The sequence below is a fragment of the Bombyx mandarina genome, chromosome 24, assembly GCF_030267445.1.
Source record: "Bombyx mandarina strain Sakado chromosome 24, ASM3026744v2".
Taxonomy (NCBI): domain Eukaryota; kingdom Metazoa; phylum Arthropoda; class Insecta; order Lepidoptera; family Bombycidae; genus Bombyx; species Bombyx mandarina.
The window spans coordinates 5,157,112-5,179,832 of NC_143230.1; the positions used below are offsets into that span (position 1 = coordinate 5,157,112).

General features: G+C 38.4%; 1 protein-coding gene across 1 annotated transcript in view; it reads right to left on the reverse strand.

Annotated features, from left to right (window-relative positions):
• Positions 1 to 19,848, reverse strand: part of LOC114246690 (uncharacterized) — a 120,693-nt gene extending 100,845 nt beyond the window's left edge. The window contains exon 1 of the mRNA XM_028179360.2: positions 19,697 to 19,848. The gene's annotated coding sequence lies outside the window, so the exon portion shown is untranslated. The remainder of the gene's footprint in view (positions 1 to 19,696) is intronic.
• Positions 19,849 to 22,721: the final 2,873 nt, after the last annotated feature.

A 22,721-nucleotide genomic window follows, 5' to 3' on the forward strand; every position in this document is an offset into this window, starting at 1 on the left:
TGCTAGGGTTCGCAACGTTGTAGGCAACGTCGTCAGGTTTGAGCCCCGTGAGCTCACCTACTAGTTAAGGTTACGCTGAAATAGCCTCTCAAGGCTCTCAGCTTAGGTAGGGAAAAAAATAATACCAATTTTATTTATTTGCATAGATTTGTAACAAAACTCAGCCCTCGAACTCCCAAGTTGAAACAAACACGAACAAACACTCAGACCGCTAGTCACATGTCTCCGTGTGACGTCACACCTTTGTTCCTAGAGCCGGCGTCAAAACGTCAGCACGCTTTGTACTGACATGTCGTTTGAGGGATGTGTTGAGTGATCTAACAGGATTCACACTTTGAATTCTCGCGTTCCGCTTATACATATATGGAGCAAGAATTCTAACCTATACGCTTTCGTTATTTCCGATAGGCTTATCAACGCGGTTTTAATTATGAAATTATTAACAATGAAATCCAATTTAGCGTATTATTTTTTTGGAACGAAGTTCCATAAGGGACGATACGGAGGGGTACCCTAACCGAGAAAAAAGTCCGTAACGTAAGATTTTTATTAGTAATGCACACAGTTTACGACCTAACTTTGTAATAACGTACAAAAAATAACTTATATTTTTATCATTGACCACGATCTCAGAGCGTTCGTTTGCGCAATACACTAACTCTTATGCAAACAACCGTGAATGAAGTGTACCACAATAAGCTCGCACGTTACCGAATGATCGTGGATTGTTGCGAAACCTCGAGTTTTATTTTCTTTATACCTCGAATAGAACTTACAATTAATATTTTTATAATAAGGAACTTCGTTCCTATCCGGTGTCACACGACACCACACATCTTTTTATTTTTTATTTATTGCGCGCTGACGCGCTCATAGACATCTACAACGAAAATCCGCCACCCACCTTGAGATATAAGTTCTAAGGTCTCAATACAGTTACAACGGCTGCCCCGCCCTTCAAACCGAAACGCATTACTGCTCCACGACAGAAATAGGCAGGGTGGTGGTACTTATTCGCGCGGACTCACAAGCGGTCCTACCACCAGTAAAACTGGGAGTAGGGCAGGAGAACGATGATGATGATGTCAGTCTCTGGTACCGGCAACACAGGTTATCATAAATTGGGACCAGATGACCGCGCGCGAGCTGTTCACAATTATTAATTTATTTATTTACTAGCTGAGCCGGCAGTCTGCCTCAATCAAAAATAAAAGACCTAAACTTTTGTATAAAATAAACTTAAAACAAACAAAAGGAATCCGTCCGACGGAGGACAAATCAAACGAAAAACAAAATTGTTATTTTTTATTTAATTACGAGAATTTTCATATTTTAAATCTTCTATCTGGACTTCCGCAAATAATTCAAGACCAAAATTAGCCAAATCGGTCCAGCCGTTCTCGAGTTTTAGCGAGACTAACGAACGGCAATTCATTTTTATATATATAGATATAAATAAATTTATGTTTGCGGTATAAAGTTGAGTTTTTCAAGATACGACAATTCCGCTCTCTTCCTATATTTCCATATATATTTCTACCTTATAGATACTGTTAGCTATTACCCACGGCTTTGTCCGCGTGGTTAAGAGAGATTCGTCATTATGTTGTTCCGGAAAATAAGATATTATTTCGGTATAAATAGCTCTCCTCACATAATAATAATACTACTAAATAATTCATGTCATTCCGTTGTGTTTGTTTCTACGTGAAATAAGGCCATACAAACACATTTACACATTTATGTTATTAGTTTTCTCTATAGGCTTGTGTTTGTGTTCCCTATAGACTCCAAAACGGCTGGACCGATTTCGCGAATATTCACAACTAATATTTAGATCGATCGGATGATCCCGCGAAGCTTGATAGAGATCTGGTTACCGGTGGTAGGACGTCTTGTGGGTCCGCACGGGTAGGTACCACCACCCTGCCTATTTCTGCCGTGAAGCAGTAATGCGTTTCGGTTTGAAGGGTGGGGCAGCCGTTGTACTTGAGACCTTAGAACTCATATCTCAAGGTAGGTGGCGGAATTTACGTAGTAGATTTCTATGGGGTCCCGTACCCACTTAACACCAGGTCGGCTGTGAGCTCGTCAAACCATCTAAGCAATAAAAAAATGTGATTTATTAAAGGAGTTTTAAAACTCACATATCAAGGCAGGTGACGGCATTTACGTACTAGATGTCTATGAGTTCCGGTGACCACTTAACACCAGGTCGGCTGTGAGCTCGTCCAACCATCTAAGCAATAAAAGAAATTTCGAAATATAACAACACATACACAAGAATTAGGAATAACATAACCTCCATTATGTTCCGCAAAAATGCTTCGCCTACAGAAAAAAAGGTATTGTTACTGCGGCTTAGGTCGGTTCTTGTTCAATAGAGAAATCACTCTTTCATATTCATATACTACGGGCTTCAGTGGATCGGACAATGGCCTTTTTATATTTCTATTTACGTCATACTTATTACGTATCGAACTACGTATTAAATAAATTATTCGCAAATTTTTAACTAAAATTACTTTTACGCTTTTAGTTTCGCCTTTTTTACTGTAATTATATTACGTTTTTGACATTTCGAATATTTTACAATTAACGTGGTTACAGACTATCTATATATTAATACGTGAAGCAAAAACTTTGTATCCCTTTTTACGAAAATTGCGCGGACGGAGGAGTATGAAATTTTCTACACTTATAGAGAATATAGAGAAGAAGTGCACAATGCCAAGATTTTTTTTAAATAAGGCGTAAAACATACATTACATCAATAAAGAAAACATTACACACACTACTGTGTATTTTACACACACACACACGCATGCATACTATTTGTTTATTCTCAAACTTTTCTTATATAATCTGTGGTCAAATTGAGAAAAAAATAAATATTGTTTGTCTTTATTATTTCGTAATATTTGTCTAAAGTGTAGTCTTGGTGAAATCTGTGATTATACTCGATATATTTTGATTATATTTAATTAAATTTTGATAATAAAATCGTAATAGTGTACAAAGTTATAATTTCAATTAATTATAGTCGAATTTCGACTACCGGGGGATCACTAGTAACTATAAAAACATGGTTAATGTCGGAAATAGTATAATTACAATAAAAGTCGTTTTTATTTCAATTTCTTCAACTCGCGAATACCGAAGAAAATATTATATTAATAATCACTAGTGGTAGAGCCTCTTGTAAGCCTGCACGGGTAGGTACGACCAACCTGCCTATTTCTGCCGTGAAGCAGTAATGCGTTTTGGTTTGAAGGGTGGGGCAGCCGTTGTAACTATACTCAACCTGCCTATTTCTGCCGTGAAGCAGTAATGCGTTTCGGATTGAAGAATGGGGCAGCCGTTGTAACTACACTGCGACCTTAGAACTCATATTTCAAGGCGGGTGGCGGCATTTATATCGTAGATGTCTATGAGTTCCGGTGACCACTTAACACCAGGTAGGCCGTGAGCTCGTTTACCCATCTATGCTATAAAAAACCGACTCACGAGAGGTCCTACCACCAGTAAATGTCTTTAATTGTAACCTTTTAAATAATGTTCATTCATATAAGTATATTAAGCAATCGATTTTTTTTTATGTTACTTAGACAGCCCTAAATCCTAAAGTTCACTGACACCTCACAGACTTAACGTGAATGAAGCAAAATTTTAAGCTCGAATATAATATTTTTGATGGCTTAACTTATTAAAATGGAATCCAGTTTATCGTTTACAAAGCTTGCTTGGTTGCGAATACCAATTTTTCTAAGCGAATAAATGCAATACGTTTTCTTTCCTAATCTCTGATGGGAGGCTGTTCCAGCTAAGCTCAGATAGGGTTCCACCATCCGGCTGTGGAATGAGCTCCCCCCCACGGTGTTTCCCGAGCGCTATGACATGTCCTACTTCAAATGAGGCTTGTGGAGAGTATTGAAAGGTAGACCCCTGGTCCCTGGCATTCCTGGCGTCTATGAGCGACGGTAACCACTCACCATCAGGTGGGCCGTATGCTCGTCTGCCTATACGGCAATAAAAAAATAAATAAAAAAGAATCTACCACCGGATCCAAAACGCAACCTACTGAGAAGATCCGGCGAGAAACTCTGGGTCTGAGGGTTACTTACTCGCCGAGTCCTTCTTAGCACTCGACGGGTTCGATCAGAACGGTTACCAGTGCTTGGAATGCCTAAAAACACCGATAGTGGATCAGGGGGATCTGATATGACGTATTTTGTGTGACGTCGACTGTTCACTGTTCGACCCGTACCCGCTGGCTTATAAGCCTTCATGACCAGTAAACAAAAGGTACTCCGTGAGCTTAATCGGCCGTCTAGCGCGAAAAAGACAGTAAAGACTGTGAGCTATGCGTGCTGAGCTGTCGGTTACTATAGCGTATCGAACAAACTGAGAAACAAGGTAATCAGACCTTGGCGTGACCCAGCAATGCGTTCGTGTACAAAATTAAGCTATTCACGAATATAAAAGGGGTCACAAAGTAAATTCGAGTGATCGTAAATGGTAATTAAAAAAAAAATTGTCCTAGGTCCTAAGTTGTTTTAGTAACATGCTCTGCTGTATGAGGGGTTTTTTTTTTTGTTTTTTATTGCTTAGATGTGTGGAAATCTTACGTTCCATCTGGTTTTAAGTGGCTACCGGAGCCCATAGACATCTTAAACGTAAGTGCCGTCACCTACTTTGAGGTATGAGTTCTGCGGCCTTCGTTTTTACAGTACAACGGCTGCCCCGCCCTTCAAACCGAAACGCATTACTGCTTCACGTCAGAAATAGGCAGAGTGGTGGTACCTACCTACCCGTACGGAATCACTAGACGTCCACCACCAGTTTTTTTTTATTATTGCTTAGTTGGGGTGACGAGCTCACAGCCCACCTGGTGTTAAGTGGTTACTGGAGCCCATAGACATCTACAACGTAAATGCGCCACCCACCTTGAGATATAACTTTCACGGTCTCAAGTATAGTTACAACGGCTGCCCCGCCCTTCAAACCGAAACGCATTACTGCTTTACATCAGAAATAGGCCGAGTGGTGGTACCTACCCGTGCGGACTCACAAGACGTCCTACTATCAGTAAAAATACAATATGAACGCAGTCCTTACTGTGACCTTCAGTCTATCGATTGAGGTTTCAGATTAGCGCTGCGTGTCAGGTCTATCATGCTCGTCCTTGCAATTTATGCTTATCGAAGCGCTTATTATTGAATAAAGGTCGTGACCTCCGCAAACCAACTGCAAATAATTTCACGGCAGGCGATTCGATTCTCATAAGCGTGCATCGTGTCGTTGAGTTATTAATGTTAATGTTCATTAAACCATCACTCTGCGCTCGAAAGCATTTGGGAACTATATGAAAATTCGGCCAAATCGGATTTGGTTTTTTTTTTATTGCTAGATGGATGGACGAGCTCACAGCCCACCTGGTGTTAAATGGTTTCTGGAGCCCATAGACATCTACAACGTAAATGCGCCACCCACCTCGAGATATAAGTTCTAAGGTATAGTTACAACGGCTAGCCCACCCTTCGAACCGAAACGCATTACTGCTTCACGGCGGAAATAGGCAGGGTGGTGATACCTACCCGTGCGGACTCCCAAGAGGTCCTACCACCAGTGAGTTGCTCTCGTATTATTAATGCACTGATCCAAAGCTTCTTGTCGTGAGCTAATAGTAATTATGAAGTCGTAGTGGGCTAAAAGATAAGACGTCCGGTGCATTCGTATCTAGCGATGCAACGGTGTTCGAATCCCGCAGGCGGGTACCAATTTTTGTAATGAAATACGTACTTAACAAATGTTCACGATTGGCTTCCACGGTGAACATCGTGTAATAAAAATGAAACCCACAAAAATATAATTTCCGTAGTTACTGGTGGTAGGACCTCGTGTAAGTCCACACGGGTAAGTACCAACACTCTGCAAATTTCTGCCGTGAAGCAGTAATGCGTTTCGTTTTGAAAGGTGGGGCAGCCGTTGTAACTACACTGAGATCTTAAAACTCATATCTCAAGGTGGGTGGTGCATTTACGTTGTAAATGTTTGTGGGCTCCAGTAACCACTTAACACCAGGTGGTTTGTGAGCTCGTCCACCCATCTAAGCAATCAAAAGAAATAATAATGCTGGCAGCATCTACCCACAAAGCAGTATCCAATTGCTCAATCTTCCATTAAATCCTTATACCATTTCAATAATATAAATTAACAAATTTTCAATGTTATATCATGGCCTGGTTTGAGGCAGTTAGGTGACATAAACTATGAGGCCCTGCAGCGCATGAAGAGATGACCGTAGCTGGAGCTCAACTTGGATGGCGATGGAAGTGGGGATTGAAAAACATCAGGGAATGGACTGCAGTTGCGAATACATAGCTGCTATTCCGAATTCAATGGGCATTTAGAACTAAAAGCCCGGTTAGTCTGGCGGTAGATAATGCTGAATAATAGCATAGGGCTTGAGTACGATTCCATCGTCAGTGTCCAGTTATTCTGACAGAATTTTTTTATAATTATCATAATGTGAACAAACGAAAAAAGAAGGCAGTGTAAGACGAGAAAAAGGAATACCAGTTGATAATAATAATATTAATAATAATAGTATTCAGAAAGTTTCGCTATCCAGCTGCCTAGAGCCCTGACCAATACTGGTGTCGTAGACACCGCCATCAGCGGCAATCTATTTTTTATGTCGTGTAATATACAACTATACAATTATAGTTAATAAGATTTTAAATAAATATATTATATTAATGATAGCTGGGAACAAATCACGCCATGCACAACATTTGTATATTTTTCGTCATCCGAGTAATTATGAAATATCCGAGTATTATGTATCGTATGACAGCGCGACTGGCGCCACGTTGTTTTTTAAGAATGATGACGTCATTTCTCTTCATCGTTATCATTGACTTTCATAGTCACAGCAATTAAGACGAATTTTTCCAATGAATTCCGTTTATTACATTTCAAGCGTACAGCGATATCAACAGAGAGCTCCGCTCCCTTCGGCTGCTCGAGCTGGAATGTATTGTCAACAATAGTCACTCGTATTTATAATAGAAAATTGGGGGTAGTTTATTCATGATTTCTCTTGAGTAACTCTTAAATAATTGTTTAAACGCGTTGGAGTTATAACAGTTAACCAACAATGTTGACACTAAGTAAATAGTTAATTTTAAGTAAATAGTAGATAAACCACGGAAACAATGAAGTGTCTGAAACTTCGTAAATAATGAAAGGACCACTCAATGAAGCTTTTAAGCGCGTTATTGAATCATGCCCGACTCAAGTCACTAAGTGGATTCCGTCCGTCAAAGCCAACTATTATCGATTTATGGTCAATCTAACAACGGGACTCGCACGGGTGCACCAAGATATATCGAAGAATATACATAATATATAAATACATAAATGCTATCAAACTGAACCTATCCATTTCTTTATTGCTAAGATAAGTGGACGAGTTAACGGCCCATGTAGTGTTTGTTAAGAGGTCACTGCAGTCCATAGACATCAACAACATAAATGCTGCCACCCACCTTCAAACATGAGTTCTAAGTCTCAATTTTTCAGAACAATAGCTGCAACAACAGCGGCAGGGGCTTGGCTATACCCATGGCATTGTTGCTATCCATGAGCAATAACTCACCATCAAGCGCGTCGTCCTAAGATAAGGAATGCTGATTCTTTTTTTCTTTTTTTATTGCTTAGATTGGTGGACGAGCTCACAGCCTGCCTGCTGTTAAGTGGTTACTGGAGCCCATAGACATCAACAACATAAATGCTGCCACCCACCTTCAAACATGAGTTCTAAGTCTCAATTTTTCAGAACAACAGCTGCCCTAGCCTTCAAACCGAAATGCATTACTGCTGCACGGCAGAAAAAGGTAGGGTTGTGGTGGTGGTACCTACTCGTGCGGACTCATAACATTCTACCACCAGTACATAGTTACCACATTATATTTATTCATCATGTCAAATCGTTGTTTCATATTATATGTAAATGGTATATATATATATTGTATGTACATATCTTCTATAATAATGTATTGTCTATAGCAGTGATTCTCAACTTTTTTTTTGTTGCGGCACATATTTAACGATTTCAAAATTTGGCGGCACCCAAAAAAAAAGATAAAAATTATTTACTTACTACAACACACTGCATAAATAGTTTATCAAAAAAATTTAATATACGAAATAAACTAAAATATACTATAATTGTTTTTTGTGGATTTAAATATATATTCATGTTTAAAATATTTTTCTTTTAAAATGACATAATTCAATAATATTAACATTATTATATATTCGCAAAATTTGGCGGCACACTTTTGAAATTTGGCGGCACACAAAAGTGCCGCGGAACAGTGGTTGAGAATCACTGGTCTATAGTAACCGAAACTTACGCTATATTTTCCAGAATTTCTCTATATTAAACGGCTATTGTACAAATGTATCCGCTTTTTGACTGTCTTCGAATGTAAATTGTGTTTTGGTGTGCAATAAAGTGTATTTCACTCTCTCTCTCTCTCTTTTTCTAAATAAAATCGAATAGCAAACTAGAAAAATCTCTTTCTACAAATATTCGCCTGGACTACGTGCATTTTATATCAATTTGATCAATAACAATTTGTTCTAAGTCAGCCGTACAATTTAATAGATGTTTAGAAGTAGTTGAGAAGCTTTTTTCAGTAGGTTTTCTTTGGAAAAGCATGTGTCATAGTACTAGTGAATCACCGAGAAGGGGATGTATGAAAGCGATTTCGACTTAATGGTACTTAAGATCTGAATGACGTAGTGTATGTGAAAATTAATAAGATAAACTAGATATTAGTCACTTTTTTACTAGTGGTAGGACCTCTTGATAGTCCGCACGGGTAGGTACCACCACCCCGCCTAATTCTACTACGACTATCTAAAATTATTAGATATCTTTGCGTTCTAGTGACCTTCGTTTACCCATCTACAGTAACAACAAATCGGTAGTAGATCCTGCAAAAATTTGCTCTTGCTAAGGCTAGTGTTAGCAAATTCTCTCAGGTTGAGCCCATGAGCTCACCTACCCGTCCAAGTATAACTGGAATAGCCTTTTAACCAGCTAATAGGTAGGGAAAAAACCGAAATTTAATTGAATATATAATTTAAGATCAGCTCCAGATATCCTTTGATATACACGAAACTCATCAAGATAACAGTTTGAAAATTTTAATTGTATCTATTTTTTTAATTTAATTCTATTCATTTTTGAGTGTTAATTCTCGTTTAATATTCAGTACCTTTGTAGCCGGAAACTTCGAGACTATTTGTATTACACCGTTGTGTAATTCGATGGAAGAGAAAGTGCTTACGAACGAATAAAGTGCTATTAAAACACCAGAAAAAAAAACCTATAAATTGTGATATTAGTATGTGCACATAAAAAATTATATAATAATAAAATGCAAATCATAGAACCGAAACTTAGAACTTACTGGTGGTAGGACCCCTTGTGAGTCCGCACGGGTAGGTACCACCGCCCTGCCTATTTCTGCCGTGAAGCTTTAATGCGTTTCGGTTTGAAGGGCGGGGCAGCCGTTGTAACTATACTTGAGACCTTAGAACTTATATCTCAAGGTGGGTGGCGCATTTACGTTGTAGATGTCTATGGGCTCCAGTAACCACTTAACACCAGGTGGGCTCGTCCACCCAATTAAGCTATAAAAAAACCAAAAAAGGTTGAATTAAAGAGGACACCAAAAGAAGAAACAGAATAAGTTCCTCTCTATTTATATAAATAAATAAATAATGGGGAACAGCTTACGCATGATCTTCCGGTCTGTATTATGGGTAGCAGAGACTGACAAACAAACTTATATATTTTTAAATATATACATATATAGATATCAAACATCCAGACATAAAGCAAACAGACCTGTTCATCACACGAATGTTTGTTTGATGCGGGAATAGAACCCACGACCTTCGGTGCAACGGTCAAGGCACCAACTATTGCACCACCGAATCAGTCACGTTGGCACGTTTCAATGGATATGTCACTAGAGGTAAACAGAGACATAACAGTTGACGTAACGCGAGCGGCTGATCGTAAAAATCCTTATGCAGCATGATACAAGAACATGCTGTGCCGTACCAAACAAAATGTGGGATAAGTACAAAAATAAGAATTCTTATTAGGCTATATAACATATTATAGGCTAATTGGATTTCAATGTTAATAGTTTCAAAATTGTGTGAATTTCCTGTGTAGACAATAATTTATTTGGAAAAGAAAAAAACCCTGAGTTCCTTATGATAATTTATCCGAGCCGAAACACCGCTCCTAAAGTCATGACGAATTAAAAGCCTGCAAAAAAACTTGGTTAAACAAGAAACATTATGGTTTATGTTAATAACGAAAAATTAAGGGACCGCTTTGAAATTCACGAAAGCTCTAAATAACGTTACGGTGTAAAAAGGGCTTACTGGAGCGACTTCAAAGGGACTTTCAGCAAAACGAAAAGTTTCAAGTCGCCGCGTCGGCGGGAATTATCATGATTGACCTCCTTTAGATCCCTTCATGAGTTCGCTATGAGCGCATATATTTATTTAGCACTAAGCGTATCTCGCTGTTCGACTCGCCCCAATCTTGCAATAAACGCACGGATCTTTCAAGCCTATGGGTCTATGTAAAGTCTTCACTTCTCTTTACAACTATGCCCCATTGGGAGTAATTACACCCGCCAACTAAAGGAACAAAGTTCATCGACTCTACCTTTTTTTTTTTCTTTTTTTTATTGCTTAGATGGATGAGCGAGCTCACAGCCCGGCTGTTGTTAAGTGGTTACTGGAGCCCATAGACATCTCCAACGTAAATGTCACCACCCATCTTGAGATGAGTTCTAAGGTCTCCGTGTAGTTACAACGGCTGCCCCACCCTTCAAACCGAAACGCATTACTGCTTCACGGCAGAAATAGGCGGGGTGATGGTACCTACCCGTGCAGACTCCCAAGAGGTCCTACCACCAGTATAATTACTGGCACCAGTATAATTTTGCGGGTTTCTTTTTTATTACACGATGTTATTTCTTCACCTTGGAAGTCAATCGTGAACATTTGTTAAGTACGTATTTCATTAGAAAAATCGGTACCCGCCTGCGGGATTCGAACACCGGTGCATCGCTAGATACAAATGCACCTGACGTCTTATTCTTTAGGCCACGACGACTTCTGTCAAATATTGTTGCTTAGAAATATCTGGTACCTGCTTACAGAGTAAGAGGTTTAGAATAGACGCATCGATACTGGCACACCAACATCTTACCGGTTACGACTACGAACGCCAACTGAGTTTCTCGCCGGATCTTCTCAGTGGGTCGCGTTTCCGATCCGGTGGTAGATTCTGCGAAGCACGGCTCTTGCTAGGGTTCGTGTTAGCAACGTCGTCAGGTTTGAGCCCCGTGAGCTCACCTACTAGTTAAGGTTGCGCTGGAATAGCCTCTCAAGGCTACCAGCTTAGGTAGGAAAAAAAAAAAACTTCACTACATAGTATCAAACAGAGTCGCTTTCTCTGTCCCTATATCCCTAGGTATGCTTAAATCTTCAAAACTACGCAACGGATTTTGATGCGGTTTTTTTTAATAGATAGAGCGATTGAAGAGGAAGGTTTATATGTATAATAACATCCATTAAATAGTGGAGATATCAATAATGAATTACAGTTTCCGAAGCGAAGCGAGGGCGGGTCGCTAGTATCAGAAATATACTTAAGCTTCATAATAACGGAAATCGACTTCAAGAAACTCGCCGCGCCGGTTGCAAGTGAAACTAATAAAGACTTGTTATAAAAAAAAAACACGGAGCTTTTATTTAAGCACTAAATTTACGACTTTTCTTTGTTCACGCTGTGAGTAAGTTCTACTAATCTTTAATTTTATTTTTCACCCCGTAGCTCACGAGCTCCAGCCGAGAGCTTAAATTATGCTACAAAATACACAAGAGAATTGAGTACCATGAGTTATCGAATGAAATATTTTATACGGCCGACCGTAATGTCGTAAAAACAGCAGGGTGATTTTTACATGACGTATTTCTAGCGCAGCCAGTAAATTCAACTAAACAAGCTTTAAGATAGTTTTAATTAGATTTTAGTTACGTATTTTTTGACGTGACAACGTCTTATAATTCGATGGAGCCGGCTACACGCACGAAAAAACATGACTCGTGCGGCGTTACCTCGCTCTGAGGCGTTCCATTTAAGGCTTGCAGTGCAAGCGAGAGCGCGCAACGAGCGACAAAGAGGCACAATCGGCCTCCGCGTTCGGCAGCGTTCGACATCTGTCTCCTACTTGAGTGAGCGATGCATCCGCGTGGACAGCTGCTATACAATAATAAATTTACATGTTTTCGTCAAGTAAGAAGTTCAGTGAAAAGTGAATGTGGTGTCAATTATTTATAGCAACGATAATTGCGACAATTGAAAAATGAAACCATTCCATCAGTATTTTCTTATGACGTTGTCAGGTTCAACTATCGTCAGTAAACCGACTTTACAGACAACCGATTATTTTAATTAAATTATTGCCGCCAATCTGGCTATTCCCTGTTATTAACAAATAATAAACTAAGTTAAGAAAAAACGCTTAAATAGCATACCGAACTGACAATTAATGTCCTTATTAATCCTGTTAATATTAGTCAGGATATTGGGACGAAGTTATGAAATTATTGTATTCTCTATGGTTCTGGATGCATGTGAAAATTCTCGAATTAATCGGACGTCTTGTAGTTAGTTGTTTTAATAGTTTTACGCGCTGGGGTTCGGGATAAATAAAAAAATCTACTGAAGTACAAGTTAACACTGTATTAGTACTTAGAACACTTAAAACACTCGACAAACACTTTAAAATTCTCAGTGCACTACTTCCGCTTCGCTTCAGGTGATCCGTTCGCTGTTTCGCTTCGAGTAGTTCCGATTACTGATCGCCATCTCTGCAACGCTTTTATAGTCGAGACGAAATCCTTAGAATCGTCTAGAATATTCCACAAAAGTCTAGTATTGTGTGTTTCCGCTATCTAACAATAGATGGCGTTTTACTTCTCGAGTGTTCTAGATGCTATTAGATTCTTCTATATTCGTTCGACTATCCGGCGATAGATGGCGTTACTCTTACCGGCGTAGCAATAGGTTAACGTTTCATTCATGTAAGAGTAGCTGCATTTACGTTGTCTCGTCCCCAAGTTTCGCTTAAGCGCGCTTATAGCATGCACACTGCGTTTCCAGAGATCTTTTTTGCCACGTACCATCCGGCTATGGAATGAGCTCCCCTCCACGGTGTTTCCCGAGCGCTATGACATGTCCTTCTTCAAACGAGGCTTGTGGAGAGTATTAAGCGTTAGGCAGCGGCTTGGCTCTGCCCCTGGCATTGCTGAGGTCCATGGGCGACGGTAACCACTCACCATCAGGTGGGCCGTATGCTCGTCTGCCTACAAAGGCAATACCGAATTACCGATTTAATTAATAAGTAAACAAAAAATAGTGCACGCACCAGTAGTCATTTTCATGTTTTATCTTCATTATACTGTACGTTATTGTATGCGTTATAAGCATTTACAGCGTTGTAAGCGAGATCGTTAAAAACTAATCAAGTTATGCACGTGTCCGAGTCGCCTGTTTTATACGATATTTTATGTTAATTTAGCTTTACAGCTATTACTAATTAGAATGAGTGTGTGTTTTCATGTGAACTAATTTGAAGTAATCTGTATTAGGCTCGTACAGAATGTAAAGGAACTGTTTCGCATGTAATGAGGTCGATTTTTTTTTTATGTTTGCTGTGTATCTAGAGTAGTATACAAATTTTCACCCTACCTAATCGTTAGTAGGCTAAAGGGACATTCCAACTTCACGCGGATCGGTAGGTGAGCTTACGGGCTCAAACTGAGAGAATTGCTAACACTAGCCTTAGCAAGAGCAGTGCTTCGCTGAGTTTCGGTTTGAAGGGTGGGGCAGCCGTTGTAACTATACTTGAGACCTTAGAACTTATATCTCAAGGTGGGTGGCGCATTTACGTTGTAGATGTCTATGAGCTCCAGTAACCACTTAACACCAGGTGGGCTGTGAGCTCGTCTACCCATCTAAGCAATAAAAAAAAAAAAACTTGAGACCTTAGAACTTATATCTCAAGGTGGGTGGCGCATTTACGTTGTAGATATCTATGATCTCCAGTAACCACTTAACACCAGGTGGGCTGAGAGCTCGTCCACCCGTCTAAGCAATAAAAAAAAAAATACCACTACTGGATCGGAAACGCGACCCACTGAGAAGATCCGGCGAGAAACTCAGTGGGTTATGTCTATGCGTACTAACTAACTACTACCACTGCGTCGTATTAGCGTCTATGACACATAGGCTCTCGACGAACACGGCAAAGAGTTAGACGTGCAACCTAACCTAAGCATCAGCTCGCTGAGTTTCTCGCCGGATCTTCTAAGCGGGTCGCGATTACGATCCGGTAGTAGATTCATTCGCGAAGCAGCTACTCTTGAGTTGTTAGGTCTCCTTTGGAGGCGCTCTATATATTCATAAACACTATTAAATTAGGAGTTATACATTAAAAACTACCCCAAATCCCAATCGTATCACTGGTTCGAAATTGCCATTTTCCTAGTAATGCGTGTTGAAATTCGGCAATTTTATTTAATCAGTATATAATACAATAATAAGGAAAACTATCTGGATATTAGAACATTATTAAAAACAAAAGAAGTACGATTTCTACGATTTTCTTTAAAAAAAAGTTACTATTTAAATTGTCACATCCGTGATGGCGTTATCAAATACGTAAAATGATAAATATAAATGAATATTATATAATATTATCTATAAATGAGTGATTAAACTCATTGTGTTGAAGCATTTTTTATTCTGAACATGTCTAAATACAAAAAAAAATATGGAAAGTTTGCGAAAATTTAAATCCATGAAATCGTTACTTTTTTGGCCGCGAAATTGAAAACGACTCAGGTAGTGATTTTAAATTCACGCGATTACGAACATTAGATTATTTCACAGCTCGAATTAATTTCGCGAAATAACATACAACAACCGAATGATCAGTGTTCTATACTCTTCGTATATACTGTGTTACTTATAATAGTTTGTATTCAAATTTAACAATATTTGCTATGTGTATGTGCATTACTGTAATTCTCATGTTGTATTTGTTATTGTAGCTGTTCTACACACACTCATCACTTTTAATTATTATTCTCATAGTCCTCTCGCGGGTCTGCTGGAAGAGATTTCACTAGGAGCAGGCTGAGGAACCCCGGTAACCGTACTCGTCGAACTCGACAAAGAGGTCGACGTGCAACCTAACCCATGCATCAGCCCGCTGAGTTTCTCGCCGGATCTTCTCAGTGGGTCGCGATTCCGATCCGGTAGTAGATTCATTCGCGAAGCAATTGCTCTTGAGTTGTTAGGTCTCCTTCGGAGTCTCCTTCAGGCAGTTGTTAGCAAATCCCACCCCTCCTGGCTGAGCCTTTGCTCGCCCACCTGTCCTGGTGAAGCTGGAAAGGCCTCCGGGCCACCAGTAATCTTTCAATCAAAAAAAAAAAAAAAAAGATTTCTTAAAGAAATAAGCAGTGCCTTTCTACATAATTTTCCTATTACTCTGTGTACCATGTCTTCTTTATTGTGTGTACGTAAATAAATAAATAAAATAAATGCTCGGAACGTTCGTTCGAGCGAGTTTCGAGTGTGTCTGAATCGATTTTACCATGAGTAGCGGGCGGAGGTCACAGAATGTCTGCCGAAAACCAGACGGGGGCAATGTGACTTTAAAAAAAAAAAATGGCCGCATGTCGACGCCATAATTCGAGTCGTTACTCATTTGAAATTACAAAACACGTATAACGAATTTTAGTGGCTTTTTAAACACCGTGAAAGAGATAGAAGCATTGTAATGTTATTTGCGGAAACGAGACGTGAGATTAAGTGTTGAATTTGGAATTTGACATATGAATGTTACATACAGTTGAAAATTGAATGGCATTGTGTTCTATAATGACGAATTACCCGCATATGATTGTAGGGTGTGTTGTAACCCACACAAGTGGGTAATATCACCTAATTTCTGCCCTGAAGTACCTCTAAAGAGCGATAAAGAAGCTGCCAATAAAAATCGCGTAACTTCCAATATCAAGGCAATTTTAATTAATCTTTTTTTTTTATTGCTTCGATGGGTGGACGAGCTCACAGCCCACCTGGTGTTAAGTGGTTACTGGAGCCCATAGACATATACAACGTTAATGCGCCACCCACCTTGAGATATAAGTTCTAAGGGTCTCAGTATAGTTACAATGGCTGCCCCACCCTTCAAACCGAAACGCATTACTGCTTCACGGCAGAAATAGGTAGGGCGGTGGTATCTATCCGCGTGGACTCACAAGAGGTCCTACCACCAGTAAAGAACTGATATCATAGATTATCATAGAACTAAAGGTATTTAACAAAAATCTGAATCGCTCTAACGTCTTTTACAAGAACGCCAAGCAAAGACATCGGTTATATTGTATATCTATCTCTCTTTTGACGTATATCGACAAACTGAATTTCCAAAATATAGAAAAACAAATCTGCACTTAATCCCGGTACTAAGCTATTGTCTTTGCATCTACCGTAAATTAAACATCTATTAATATATAAATCTACAGTGGTTTTTAGGATGTTCCGATATACTAAACCAGTTGCGGAGGCGTTAATGATGAGAATCTTTGTGGGGGTGAGAAATAATAAAGTTAAATTTGAATGCCCAGCGAAGCGGACGGGTACAGCTACTATGTATATATTATTATGTGATGTTTACTGTATGCACTATGCTTTTGTTACTAATTCTTCTTTCCTTCTGCGGGCCTACTGGAAGAGATTTATTTCAACATGAAATAAGTAGTACCCTTGTACTCTGTATCCTTATTGTCGTGTTTCTTCTAACAGCTGTGTGTACAAAATATAAATGAATTGCTGTTCGTTAGTCTCGCTAAAACTCGAGAACGGCTGGACCGATTTGGCTAATTTTGGTCTTGAATTATTTGCTGAAGTCCAGAGAAGGTTTAAATGGTAGATAAATATGAAAATGCTCGGAATTAAATAAAAATAACAATTTTGTTTTTCCTTTGATGTGTCCCCCGTCGGACGGATTCCTTTTCTTTGTTTTAAGTTTATTTTATACGAAATTCTAGGTCTTTTGTTTATCGATTGAGGCACCACGAAGTCTGCCGGGTCAGCTAGTTAAATAAAAAAAACAATATCGTAACGAGATGATCCCTTAAATTTTGCTCAACGTACTCTCCACAATTTCGTTCTCCCCTCGCAACATTTAAGTCTATTACAGCCCCCGTCTGCTTCAAGCGAATTCGCATTGATGTAAATACAATTAAATCCGTTCCGATACGTTTACTTTGCAATTATTTTTTGTTTGTTCTTTTATCAAAGAATCCGATGGAAGTTTACGTTTTTTGTATAAGATTCTATTCATACTAGAGGTCCCGGAGTAGTCGAAATTCGACTATAATTAATTGGAATTGTAAGTTTGTACACTATTATGATTGTATTTTATACTTCTATAATCACAAATTTCGCCAAGGCTACACTATAAAAAATATTAACAAAGACAAACAATATTTAATCTATTCTCAATTTGACAACAGACATGAAGAACAAAAGTTTGACAATAAATAGTATGCATGCGTGTGTGCGTCAAATACATGGTATGTAGTGTGTGTAATGTTTTCTTTATTGATTTAATGTATATTTTATGCATTATTTTAAAAAAAAATTAGCATTGTGCACTCCTTCTCTATATTCTCTATAAGTGTGGAAATTTTCAAAGTCCTCCGTCCGCGCAATTTTCGAAAAAAGGGATACAAAGTTTTTGCTTCACGTATTAATATAAAGAGATTAAGAGCATCTCGAGTGTTTACACAAAAAGACTAAACTAGTTGTGGGAAGTTAAAATAGGATGAGATCGATATTACTGGTTACGTGTAAAACGTGCATTTAAACATCTATATATATATAAAAATGAATTGCTGTTCGTTAGTCTCGCTAAAACTCGAGAACGGCTGGACCGATTTGGCTAATTTTGGTCTTGAATTATTTGTGGAAAAGTCCAGAGAAGGTTTAAAAAGTAGATAAATATGAAAATGCTCGGAATTAAATAAAAATAACAATTTTGTTTTTCTTTTGTTGTGTCCCCCGTCGGACGGATTCCTTTTGTTTGTTTTAAGTTTACTTTATACAAAAGCTTAGGTCTTTTATTTTTCGATTGAAGCACTACGAAGTCTGCTGTCGATTATTATTAACGATGTTGCTAACTCCTTCATCGTGAAATTCATTAGTGAACGTGCGTTAAGGATTTGAATAGCAGGACACTTGTCTCCATACGAGTACAATTTACGTCTTATCCTTTAGGCCACGATGACTTATAAAAAACAGAGCGTCACGAACGCGCGTCAAAAACGCTGCGTGTACACACACACACACACTCAATACATTATAAATGAGGTATTATAACCAAGATATTGATGAGTATTTCATGACGCAAATCGTATCTGTCAGCTGTTCGATTACCGATCGTTAGCAACACGAGCGCTGACCGAAATGTAAACAGTTTTTATATTTATTTATTCGAATTATTCGACAGACTCAAATGTTGAAATTCAAAGTCGTTTTTTTTCTTTTACGTGAATTAGTTATTTTTTCGTTGAAACAGGAGTGCTCGTGGGCAGTTTCATGTTAAACGGTTTTTGGAACTTAATTGAATCATCATCATCATCTGAGGGTACGCTACAATGACCGGTCCTATGGAAGCCGAGTCGTAATATTACCAATATTACAAGTGGGTCGCGATTTCGATCACCCATGTCTTTTTTTTATTATTGCCTTTGCAAGCAGACGAGCGTACGGCCCAGCTGATGGTAAGTGGTTACCGTCGCTCACGTACAACAATGCCAAGGGCAGAGCCAAGCCGCTACCTACCATTGAGTACTCTCCGCAAGCCGCAAGCTTCAATGAACACAATGAAACAACACTAGCTTAATACAAATTAGGCTTCAAATTCTATGTCTCGACACAGCGAGCTACATTACTAATTCAACACTACGTCGTCGCTCGACAATTTTTTCGCAGCAAACTTCCATTATAATAACCAATTCTGTCTTAATGTTTATTTTTACGAGAAACTCCTTATTTTTTATTTTAAGGCACCGAGAATCGAACTCTGCAAGTACTGCTATGTCTGGAGCCCGTTCAATGACCTAAGCCTATATACATTGAAAACGGGTGTGACACAGTACGATCCTCGACCATGCTTCGACAGACATCTTTAATTTTTTATTATTATATATTTAACGAACAAACAAAGCAAACACTAGTCTGTGTCCGCCTATAAATCAAATTTGAAGCGTTAATATACGCTAAAACGGGTATAAGAATTCCTTTAACGCATTTTAAATTTAAAATATGTGCTTCTATTAAAACAGTTAGTTAATTAAACATTTAAAACAGTTTTTAGTTTTTTTTTCTCTCTCATTAATTCGTAGTAATTCATACATATTATTATGTATAGTAAAATAAAATCCAGCTAAACTAAATCGATAGATAACGTATAGACATATAATTGAATTACACGTTAATACTCACTCGAGATAGAATGGATCGGAGCTTTGAAAATCCAATCTCAATTTCACACACACACACACAGGCTTCAAGCACAGAAAATACTTTTTTTTTGTTTGTGGGAATTCGCGGAAACCGACCTAATCTACACGTCTGCTCGGCTGAGACTCCGAGGGGCGACTGAAACGCAACGAGATAAAGCCTCCTCATCAAGGATACCACAGGATATCATCAAAGTGTTTTATTCGTGACAAATGTAGATGAAATTCACAGGAAACGTCTCGAATTCTTTATAAATGTGAGAACGATATGCAGAATACCTTATATACTAAAATCAACAGGTTATTTAAGTTCATTTTTGGCAAAAGCTACAGACTATAAAGCTATAGACTATATGTGATAACGTGTTTCATTTATTAAAACATGATAAAAAAAATTACAATCACCACAGAACGTACAAATTTAGATTCTCTTCGTTTATGATTTGATGATAAATTTTATTGAAATTTTTGGGACATAAATCGGGGTGTGATATTGCTCGGTAGACCGACGGTCCGAATGTTGTTGTTCGGAGCTTGTATATACGCAAGCTTATCTTGAAAATGTCGTAAGCGAGATTCGAGCTTTTTTTTTTATTGCTCACAGCCCACCTGGTGTTAAGTGGTTACTGGAGCCCATAGACATCCACAACGTAAATGCGCCACCCACCTTCAGATATAGTTCTAAGGTCTCAAGTTTAGTTACAACGGCTGCCCCACCCTTCGAACCGAAACGCATTACTGCTTCACGGCAGAAATAGGCAGGGTGGTGGTACCCACCTGCGCGGACTCACAAGAGGTCCTACCACCAGTAATTACGCAAATTATAATTTTGCGGGTTTTCATTTTTATTACACGATGTTATTCCTTCACCGTGGAAGTCAATCGTGAACATTTGTTTAGTACGTATTTCATTAGAAAAATTGGTACCAGCCTGAGATTCGAACACCGGTGCATCGCGCTCAACACGAATGCACCGGACGTCTTATCCGTTAGGCCACGACGACTTCATCTGTCAAATATCTTTGTACTGTACGATGGCTACTTTTTTTTGCCGACCTAAGCTAATAGCCTTGAGAGGCTATTTCAGCGTAACCTTAACTAGTAGGTGAGCTCGCGGGCCTAAAAACCTGACGACGTTGCTAGCACGAACCCTAGCAAGAGCCGTGCTTCGCAGAACCTACCACCGGATCGGAAACGCGACCCACTGAGAAGATATTAACATTATAAACGTGAAAGTTTGTCTGTTAGTTTTACATGAATTTCCCACAAACAGCTTACAACTTAAGGATTAACAAGACACTTAAGTACTTTATTATGGTAAGTGACTTGAACCGGGTAACTCCGGATAATTCTGCTCTAGTAAATACGGGAATGTGTTCCTTAATACGTCATTTTCGTTAACAGCGGATGTTCAAATCGATTGGTACTTTATATATAAGAGAGTGACAGAAGCAACTCGTTGGCCCGAGAAAATGGAACATATTTCTTAATTCATTCACATATCAGAATTTAGAGCAAACGAAGCCGCGAGGCGTGTCTACGTTCTTTACAGTGGTAAAGTAGATTTGTTTTTAATACGCTTTTATTAGATTCAGACGTATGTATGTTTGTAACGGAATCTTTGAACATGATTTTGACCCCCCCCCCAAAACGTCGGATTAACTCAAAATTTGGTATAGTTATTATGGACCGATGACAATTCAATATTTAAAGCAAAATTGGAAAAAATTAAAAATTAAAAATTGAAATTCAACTAAAAAATGAAAAATAAATAATAGTTTAAAAAACTAACACAATACGCCTTTATAGAAAATCCAACTAAAAAATAGAAAATAAATTTGAATTAAAAATAGTGTAAGAAAAAAAAAATTTTTGTAAAAAAAGCGTGGGTTGCATGGTAGCAATAGCTAAAAATATTTTATGAACAGATATGAGTAGAAGGGTTATCTTGATAATACCATGAAAAGCATTATTTTTTTTAATTATTATTTAGCATATTTATTTAATAAATGTTTCGAATGAAGGAAAATATGATTAAACTTTTGACAGAGAGACAGCTAATTATTTTTTTCTCGAATCAACATATTTTTATATTGAGTATAAATGTGTAAAATTTATATTATTATTATGTTATAATATAATGTACATATGTTGTTGTATATCATGTTTATGTATGTATACTGTGTGTGTGTGTGTGTGTGTTTGTATAATATGTAATTAATATTATTATTATTTTTCTTATTTCTCAAAAACGGAATGCACCCACCACAGGACTCTCTACACCAGCCTTGCTTGACAGGTAGAGAATGCTTCAGACATTAAGTCCGCCACTGTACTTTTGTGCATTAAGCTGAATAAATAAATAAATAAAATCATGAATGTACCGACCAACTTTGTCGGAATAATTTACAATTCAGAAACACGGAATCAACAACATAGATAAGTGATTAATGTTGTAACTAAATACCTAATATTATATATATTTAAGTAAAGCTTTTATAACAAAACGTTAGCTTGCAAACACTATCGAATGTTCCGAACTTTCACAAAAGCCTCGCCGCACCCGTAGAGGTGGCGTAGCGACACGTAGCGTTACGAAATTTTGTAGCCGCCTGCTACACTGTTAATTCATAGGAACATTTACTGGTGGTAGGACCTCTTGTGAGTTTGCACGGGTAGCCTGGTACCACCACCCCGCCTATTTCTGCCGTGAAGCAGTAATGCGTTTCGGTTTGAAGGGTGGGGCAGCCGTTGTAACTAAATTGAGACTTTAGAACTGATATCTCAAGGTGGGTGGCGGTATTTACATTATAGATATCTATGAGCTCGTCCACCCATCTAAGCCATAAAAAAAAAGAACTAAAGATTAAAATAGATAAAAGTGATACCATTAAGGTTGGTACAGTACCCGGCGCTTAAAGATAGCTTCACGAAGTCGAAATTAGTCTATCGCCGGACACTGTACCATACGGTGACCATATCATCCAACACAGAGTAATTTAGAAAAA